The sequence below is a fragment of the Macrobrachium nipponense genome, chromosome 14 (genome assembly GCF_015104395.2).
Source record: "Macrobrachium nipponense isolate FS-2020 chromosome 14, ASM1510439v2, whole genome shotgun sequence".
NCBI lineage: Eukaryota > Metazoa > Arthropoda > Malacostraca > Decapoda > Palaemonidae > Macrobrachium > Macrobrachium nipponense.
The window spans coordinates 6,501,262-6,511,339 of record NC_087207.1 but is presented as its reverse complement, the minus strand read 5'-3'; positions in this window follow the sequence as shown (position 1 = coordinate 6,511,339).

Here is a 10,078-nt window from a genome sequence, read left to right as displayed (position 1 = left end):
TATAACTTAACGTTAGTGACGGCCTTAACATGTTAACTAAATTTCCGCACAGTAAAAAAACTCATTGAAATCTGAGACCAACAGTTCGAAGAGAAGAAAGGCAGGGTAAAATAAAGATAAAATGATACATGAACGGGTAAATAAGCAAATAAAATAATACGAATAAACAGAAACTGGGACACGTCAAACCAGTGAAACTAAATAAACTACACGGGGGAAAACGAATAGCAATTTATAAATATCGCAAATAGCCCCAAAGAAGAGCAATCGAATCCATCTTGAAGAAAAATGAATGGAGAAAAGTGACCCTCTCTCTCAAATAAACCGACGAAAGTTTGGTCTATTTCAACGCGCGAATTCACCCTCCAGCCGTGAGCGCTGACCGCAATTCAAAGGCCGTCGTCACGGGCCAGATATCCGGACCGTAGTCGCAGCAGTATGGCCGATTTCGGGATCTCCGGGAATATCGTTTGAACGTCTTTATGGTCGGACCATTCAGGTCAACTGCTGGAATTCGGGGACATTCCAGTTATCGTTTACACAGATTTCCTCCAGATCCCCTCTGCCTGTTGTGGTAATGGCTCACATGTGGCCTCTTATCTGTTCTTTATTGCTTTGGCAATGTTGACCCTGTGAAGGAATGTGTCCTCGTGCGTCTGTTTTCTAGACATCTTCCACAAACTGTTCAGCATTCTGGGTCTTGCCCAGCTAATAGTTGAAAGTTTTATTTTGTCTTACGTATTTGCTTTCTTTCAGGAATATATTTTTGAACGTTTTCTGTTGTAAGTGTTTATTCCAACAGTTATTTGTGAATAAATTTACTTTTAAATTAGTTTATTCCTCCTCTTCTCCTCCTCTTCTCACTATTTCTCTCTCTCTCTCGTGTTTATCTATGTGCCAGTTTTTCATCTCTTAATTTCCTAATCTTCCCCCTCACTCCCCTACACCTCTCTCTCTCTCTCTCTCTCTCTCTCTCTCTCTCTCTCTCTCTCTCTCAGAGCTCCTTCCATCTCCTATTTCTAGCGTCTTATCGGACTTTCATGGTCAAAGCCTACCAGATTTCTATTACCGAGAAATTACCTGAAGCTACCATGACTTCGTGACGAGACCTCACTCAACCATCGCAGTCTGAATGTTTGGTTGTCCCTTTGTTTCTCTATCTATCCTTCCCTCGGATCATATTTCTCTTCTGTAATCTACGCAATTCTTAAATACCCTCATTGGAATAGCCAGGGGGTCATGAAGCCGATGTTGAGGTCCCCTCCTGGAATGTATTCGCTGCTTCAATTCCAGGTTCATAATCCAGTTTTAATCTGGATTGAGGAGGACTTTGTGCTTTAGAATTTGGTCATTCAGGGGAGGAACAGGGGAAACCACGCTCAGTGAGCTTGTCGGAATAGCTTGTATGTTAGGTTATAGCTAGTAATTACATACTAGCTTCTTGGTATTTATGTCGGAGAGTGAGAGGGAGTGAGCTAAAGGAGAGAGAGAGAGAGAGAGAGAGAGAGAGAGAGAGACAGAGAGAGAGAGAGACAGACAGAGAGAAATCTGGTGCAGCAGTTCAAGACAATCTTGGTTTTTCCTGGTGTGGACTCCGAGAAAAAGAAAGTCATGTAGACTATGTATAAGCTTTTTATTGTTAAAAGAGAGAGAGAGAGAGAGAGAGAGAGAGAGAGAGAGAGAGAGAGAGAGAGATCGGGTGCAGCAGTTCACAATCTTGTTGTGGTTGTTCCTGGTGTGCTCTGAGAAAAAAAAAGTAATGTAGACTATGAATAAGCTTTTTAATGTTTTAAGAGAGAGAGAGAGAGAGAGAGAGAGAGAGAGAGAGAGAGAGAGAGAGAGAGAGAGAGAGAGAGTTTCAGTAGGTTAAAAAATAATGTTCGTTTAATGTGAATAAAGGAGATACAGAGGTTTATTTATACCCAGTCAATAAGTGTTTTGAGCAATAATTTTTTATTTTATTTTAGAATTCATGAAAAGCTTCTTAAACATCTGTGAGCAGACAGGATTTCTCGTTGGGCAGTGAACAATTCAGCCTCCAGGACCTATGCCGGGTAAGGATATCAAATCCTTATATATAGTGTTTGTTCATATTCCGAGTGATACCATTTAAGAAATTGATCCACTAACAATGCGTTTCAAGTCTGTATTCCAAGAGGAATTTGGTTCTATCATAAAGCATAAAATAACTACACTCACTCTTTTTGGGCTGATAATGACCAACATAAAATACCTGGAAAAGCCAAAACATCCATCAACGAGACTGGCATGTTTTTCCAGCCATGATATTCAGTTTTAATTTTGAGCCGAGAAAGTCTTGAGAACGTGGGCTTACCTATTATTCTTTCAGTCCCATTTTGACAGCTAATATGAAAAGACTCTTCACTGCAACTGCTGTCTCTCTCTTCAGGTAGGTAATGCATTACCTACCTGAAGAGAGAAACAGCAGTCTCTGAAATACAGTAATTACTTCCTATATCTATGCGTTTTTATGGGCCCCTTTATTAGATGGAATTCTGTTTAACAGAACATTTTGACTATTCATATATATATATATATATATATATATATATTATAGATATATATATATATATATATATATATATATATATATACATATATATATATATAATATATATCTATATATATATCATATATACATATAATATATATATATATATATATATACACACACACATATATATATATATATATATATTATATATATATATATATATATATATATGTATGTATATATATAAATATATATATATGTATATATATATATATATATATATATATATATATATATATGTGTGTGTGTGTGTGTGTGTGTGTGTGTGTGTGTGTGTGTGTGTGTGTGTGTAAAGTCAGATGCAAGTGTACCTGTCAATATCATCTGCAAGCCAATGCCATCCTGTCTGCTTGTAAAGTACTAATTAAAGTGAATGACAGAAATTAATACCAAGGTACTACTAGGAACCTTTGAAGAGAAGTCCTTATTCGATGCAATTTTCAAGTTGAAAGGGTTTTCAATAACAAGGGGTCATGTAATTAGAATATCATCAAAATCTCAGGAGATCAAACGGTCGCCAGCATTAGGGGAATTACTTAGGCGACTTGCAGATTTGATAAAAGATTCAAGCATTCATGAATTATCGGGTAGATGCTCAGAATAGAAAGGCTCGAGAGTATTACTAATTTGATTATTGGAGATGGAAATTCGAAATACATGAAAATAAAAATAAATAATGAAATTAGAATAAATGTATAATTACTACAGTTGAGAAAATTTCAGTCACTTCAAAGTTTCATTACAGTGCCTCTTGTGCTTGACGAATATCAACATCTACGACGCTTTTTGCCATTTTCTAGTTTTCTATAAAGGAAAACTATTGAGATGGCTATTTAGTTGTCCTCCCTTAGATCTTAAAAAATACTAAGGCTACAGGGCTGCAAACTATTGTGTTGATCATCCATCCTCCAATTATCAAACATACGAATTTGCAGCATTCTAGCCTCGGTACTTTTTTATTTTATCTATGGTTAAAGTTAGCCATGATCGTGCGTTTGACAACAACACAGACCACCACCGGGACGTTGCTGAAAGTTTCATGGGCCAATGCTGAGAGTTTCATAGGCCGTGGCTGAAAGCTTCATACAGAATTATACGCTGTACAGAAAACTCGATGGCTTCTTCGGCGCATTTTTCACTTGTTTGTTTCTGTTCCCCAAACAGCAAAACTGCAGGCCGAAGCTGTTCATTTAGTAATACATTTTTTCATCATCTGCCAGTATCACATTTTGGTAGTTCAGCTCGGAATGATCTTGCATTCAGGAACATCGATCATTGATATCGATTCTCCATGGCTCAACTGAAATGGCTTTTATCTCATCACTTCATCTGACTCGTTTAAGCATAAATTCACGAGAGAGAGAGAGAGAGAGAGAGAGAGAGAGAGAGAGAGAGAGAGAGAGAGAGAGAGAGAGAGAGAGAGAGAGAGAGAGAGAGAGAGAGAGAGAGGCTTTCATTGTCACAAGGCAACTTAAGTGCCAGACTGCATTGCGTGGGGTCTCTGATGGGATTATTTTCTATGCAATGAAATGTTAATAATCTGATATATGCTATGCACATGCATGAAAAATGCAAAGGGAAAATCGTTCGGTGCATTTTTACAAAAGTCAACAGGTATGAAATAGAAAGCATCTGCATATGAATAAATGTAACAGCTTATAAGATCTAAAATATCATTTTCCACTGCGTCCTTTATTCTTTGTGAAATATTTAGAATGGTGGCATAAAATAGCTCTTTTACGTGATTAGCTATTTGCCTAAAAGAAGTTTTCATCAAATCAAAATATCACGCATTCATCAAGAAATTTGTGACATGTTTTAAGGGCACTCATGGACAGCGCTGGCAAGGGATAGGCCATTGCATCGTTGCACAGTGTTTGTTTGTTTGCTTGTATGGTGTGTTTACGTTGCATGGAACCAGTGGTTATTCAGCAACGGGACCAACAGCTTGACGTGACTTCCGAGAGGGAACTTCTTTCACCAGCAATACACATCTCTCACACCTCCATGGAATGCCCGAGAATCGAAATCGCGGCCACCAAGGTGGCACGCCAATACCATACCGACCACGCCACTGAGGGGCTCGTTACACAGAGACCTAAGGAACAAACTTGCAGATTTATGGTCAGAACCTAAGCTCCCTCTACACCCACGTGAGACACAGATGTGCTAAGAAGCATAGGGCTGATGATGATTCCCGCAGGTAGAGGTACACAGGTTACCTACTCCCGACTGGCCATTCCTAATTCACAGAAACAATCAGGTCGCGCGTCGAGTGAATATCTATCAAATCCTCTGGGACACTAAAATTCAAGACCACTACTGAATATTAAACATCCTACACACACACACACACACACACACACACACACACATATACACACACACACACACCACACACATATATATATATATATATATATATATATATATATTATATATATATATATATATATATATATATATAAACTTCAGGAGGGTCCATGATACACATGTTGTTAAAAGGCCAAGTTTATTAACAAAAAATACGTTTTGCACTAAAGACTCAGTGCATCATCAGACTGTGAAAAGTAAAAGACACAATAAAATACATTATTAGCAAAAAAGGAATTCACAATGCCATTAAAATTTACAAGTTAAGACAATAAACGGTAAAAGCATAAAAAGCACATAAAACAGAAAACAAAAAGAGACTACCAAAACACCAACCGTCCATAAGCAGTAGAGAAGAGGGAATGACATACAATGGCGTCCAAGGCCAGAGACAACTATGCCAGATACAAAGTTGCTGAGGAAGTATTACTATTGAGAGAGGGAACCAGTCTTTTAATATATAATGATTCTAAAGTTGTTAAGTGGTCTGGGTCCCTTACATAACCAATTATTGAGAAGTGTTGTTTCAGGACTTCAGCATGATTTTTAATATTAGAACATTCTGGCTGCTTGATTCTTTGGCCAGTGCGAAAGCTAAAACCCAAATGGCTGCAATATCTGACCTGCAGTAACCTACGCGTGGATCCAACGTAAGAGTCCGGACATCCAGGGCATGTGAATTTATAAACAACATTGGATCGCATGAAGGACTGCAGGCGATCTTTGAAATTAAAAAATGATCCTATTGTACATGGGTTGTTGGAAATAAGTTTGACTTTAAGACAGGGGATTTCCTGCTCAATTATTTATGTGAGATTTAAGGAAAATTTAGAGTCATACATATACGGGATTGAGGCATAGAATAATTTTTTGGGAACATCAAAGTTGACAGTTGGTGGTTGTAAAAATTGTCTTAATAACTTATTGGTGATTTTATAAACTATATCTTGTGGATAGGAATTTATCTTGAAAAACTTGAATAAGAACACTATTTCTTTGTGAAATATTTGCCAAGTGGAAGAATATTTTAGAGCTCTATGGACCAAGGTGTAGATGGTATTAAGTTTGAAAGAGTATTGACAAGAGCTATAGTAGTTATTGGCTAAGCTCGCATATGTCCGCTTTCTATAAACAGAAGTAGTGAACTCGGAATTATGTCTCGTTACATTAATATCTAAAAATGGAAGACTACCTTCGCTCTCTACCTCCATGGTAAAGTGAATGTTTGGATGGAGTTGATTAATATATTCTAAAAAATAAAGAACATTGCCAGAGTGCTGGAACAAACAAAAGTGTCATCAACATATCTGCGATAAAAAGACGGTTTAAAATTATGATTACACCGGTTTAAAAATCTCGTTTCAAGGTCAGAAATAAAAAAGTTAGCAGAAATGGGGCCCAGAGGCGACCCCATAGCAACTCCATTGACCTGCGAATAGAGTTGCTTATTCAAAATGAACATTGAATCTTGCACTGCAAGTTCAAGTAGTTGTTTAAAGATCAATCTGTTAAAACCATGAAAAACTGTATCTTCGCTAATAAAAACCTTATCTAGAATAATATTGAATGTTTCATTAAGTGGGACATTTGTGAAAAGAGGCTCTACATCAAAACTTACCATTGGACAGTTGGTGTTTTGGTAGATTCTTTTTGTTTTCTGTTTTATGTGCTTCTTATGCTTTTACTTTTTATTGTTTTAACTTGCAAATTTTAATGGCATTGTGAATTCTTTTTATGCTAATAATGTATTTTATTGTGTCTTTTACTTTTCACAGACTGATGATGCACTGAGACTTTAGTGCGAAACGTATTTTTTTTTAATAAACTTGGCCTTTGAAGTCTATATATCTTGCTAACAGGAATATTATATATATATATATATATATTATATATATATATATCATATACATATATATACTATATATATATATATGATATGTATATAGTATATCTATATATATATATATATATATTATATATATATATATATATATATATATAAGGGTGTATATATATACTACACACAAACCCACACACACACACACACACACACACACACACACACACATATATATATATATATATATATATATATATATATATATATATATATATATATATATATATATATCTATATATATACTATATATATATATATATATATATATATATATGTATATATATATATATATATATAGATATATATATATATATATATATATATATATATATATATATATATATATATATATATATTATATATATATATATATATCTTCCTCCGGATTCTCTTTCCAGGGTCGAATGAACATTCCATTCTAAATAAGAAAGCTCACTCGGAAACAAAAGATATTTGGGTCCTGGAAACGAATTGCCCTCTGGAAGGAAGAGTTCGCGAATTCTTCAGCTAAGATGGAAATGGTTCCCGGTGGTCGTCTTCTACGAGAAATGTTTCTTCTCTACATATTCTCTCAATTCCTATTTTTTTTTCTCCAAGTGTTGGAAATCGTTTCATTACGACGGTGTCTCACTTCGGGAACAATTTTAGGTCATTCTTGCGCGTAGGATCAAATAGGAATGGGATTTGCGATTTGTAAATAAAAGATACTATTTGGGATATTGAAGAGTCGTAATTGATTATTTATTTTTCCCCTCATTCTCCCTCTGTCTGTCTGTCTCTCTCTCTCTCTCTCTCTATCCTCTCTCTATCTATCTATCTATCGATCTGATTATTTACATCGAGAGTAATAATGATCTCATTGTAGTTCCTCCTACAAGATCATTATACTTGAGTCCCAACGAAACGATTTCCAATATTCATCTCGGTCTTTCCTCCTGGAACGAAGTTAGCAATACCCTGATTCCAGATTTCACCAAAGGAACAAACAAGGTCGTTTCTTTCATATATACATATGTATAACTGAATCACGAAAGGATTTGCACCTACTCTAGTGTTTCACTTTCCTTCGTGGCTTATACCTTTATATATGTGTGTGTGTGTATATATATATATATATATATATATATATATATATATATATATATATATATATATATATATATATATATATATATATATATATATATATATATATATATATATATATATATATATATAATATATATACATGGAGTATCGTCTTTCTACGATTCATCCCTAATTCTTATATAAAGCAACGACTTTCGAGTCGAGCATTCCACTTATATCTTATACAAAGGCACCTGTGTATTGTCATCTACACATTCCAGAATCACTCCCGACCTCCTTTTCTTTAATATTCTGCTGCGCCCACCTTGAGCGAACCTACATTCTTTTCAAAGCACGAGACACACATAACCCAATATGGCTGTCTAATATCCTTCTTGTGAAATCAATCGGTCTTCAAAGGATTGGAGATCTCATAATAAACTCTCTCTCTCTCTCTCTCTCTCTCTCTCTCCGTACCCCCTTATTTTAAAGTTATGAATTTAATTTAAAAATTGTTATCCTTTACGTGATTCTCAGTTACTCAGCAAGTTGTTATTCCAAATATGAAAGTCATATTACATCTTTTCTATGGAAAAGGGAAAATCTGCTCTTGGTTATTGAGAGGTTTCTGGCATTCGTCGTAAAATAAACGGTATTAAATTCACTTGGTGAAGACGCAGGAGTTTCTCGGATACGAAGCTGAGGTTGGAGTAGAGGTTGGGGGCGAGGGCGGGGGGCCTTACCTTACAGACCTTACAGCTCGTTCGGGTTGCCCCAGGTCACTATGTGTGGTGGGGGGGGGGGGGGGGGGAATAAAAATGTCTCAAATCTCCTTCAGAAGCGGGACTTATAATGGAGAAATGGTTTCCAGTCAACTTTTCTCTAAATGCATATCATTTTCGCTTTGGTTGTCGGGTCCTCAAAGACTTGCAGTGTAATGGTTTTTATAGTTCCATAAATTTTTCCAGAATTTGAAAAATTCTCATACTATTGAAATGATTTTTTTTTTTTTTTTTTTTTTGCCGATGAAGGTTGACGTAATATTTCATCTCTTCGTGTTTTTACAATTTTTTTTTCCTAAGAGAACAAACTGAATATCGGAGATATTATTACTTCCGGAGGGACGAGCCTTAAGTGGAAAAGGCATATGTAACACACACACACACACACGTGTATATATACACACACACACGCACACACACATTATATATATATATATATATATATATATATATATATATATATATATATATATATATATATATATATATATATATATACATACATCCTCATAGCTACATCAGCAATGTCAATTTTCGCCTTTATCTCTTTTTTATATATATAATTTCTTTCACTTTAAATGTGTTACAATCATCAACTTCAACTTCGTGAGAGACACAACTCAAGTAGGAAAATTCTTGCATTCAAGTATTGAGTAACTAGATCCTTCGACGAAAAGCGTAAATTGACTGTAGCAGGGACAGAAATCAGCTTTTGTGAGAAGATGGAAGATGGAGCCTTAGCTGAAGAGGAGAGTACGTTGAAAGGAACCAACCAAACTGAATATTTAATATTATTATGACACTGAAGTGCAGCCGTTGCAGCAGGAATAATATCCAGATGAGCCGAGTGACAACGATTCTGAAAATCAGGTCATAAGCAGACATGTCACACGCACGCAGATTCGTGCGGCGAAGAATGGAAAATGAGTCGCGGAGACAGACGAGAATGCAGTCGCGCAAACACACGCGCAGACAAGAACGCACATAATCAAATAGAAAGTAGGGTGTTTTCATTGACATCTGACCAAGAAAGTGGGTGGCAAGGGCTAGATGGCTTACAAGATAAAAAGGTATGAGAGACTGGCCGTAACATCCACTTCTGGAAGGAGCGTAGAGCTTGAGAGTGCAGACGCTTTAAAGGAAAAGGTGAGGTGGTTAAAAGTTAAGTATATCTTAGTTTTACCAGACCACTGAGCTGATGAACAGCTCTCCTAGGGCTGGATCGAAGGAATAGATATTTTTACGTGGCTAGAAACCAATTGGCCTCCTAGCAACGGGACCTACAGCTTATTTTGGGATCCGAACCACATTATATCGAGAAATGAATGTCTATCAACAGAAATAAATTCCTCTGATTCCGCGTTGGCAGAGCCGAGAATC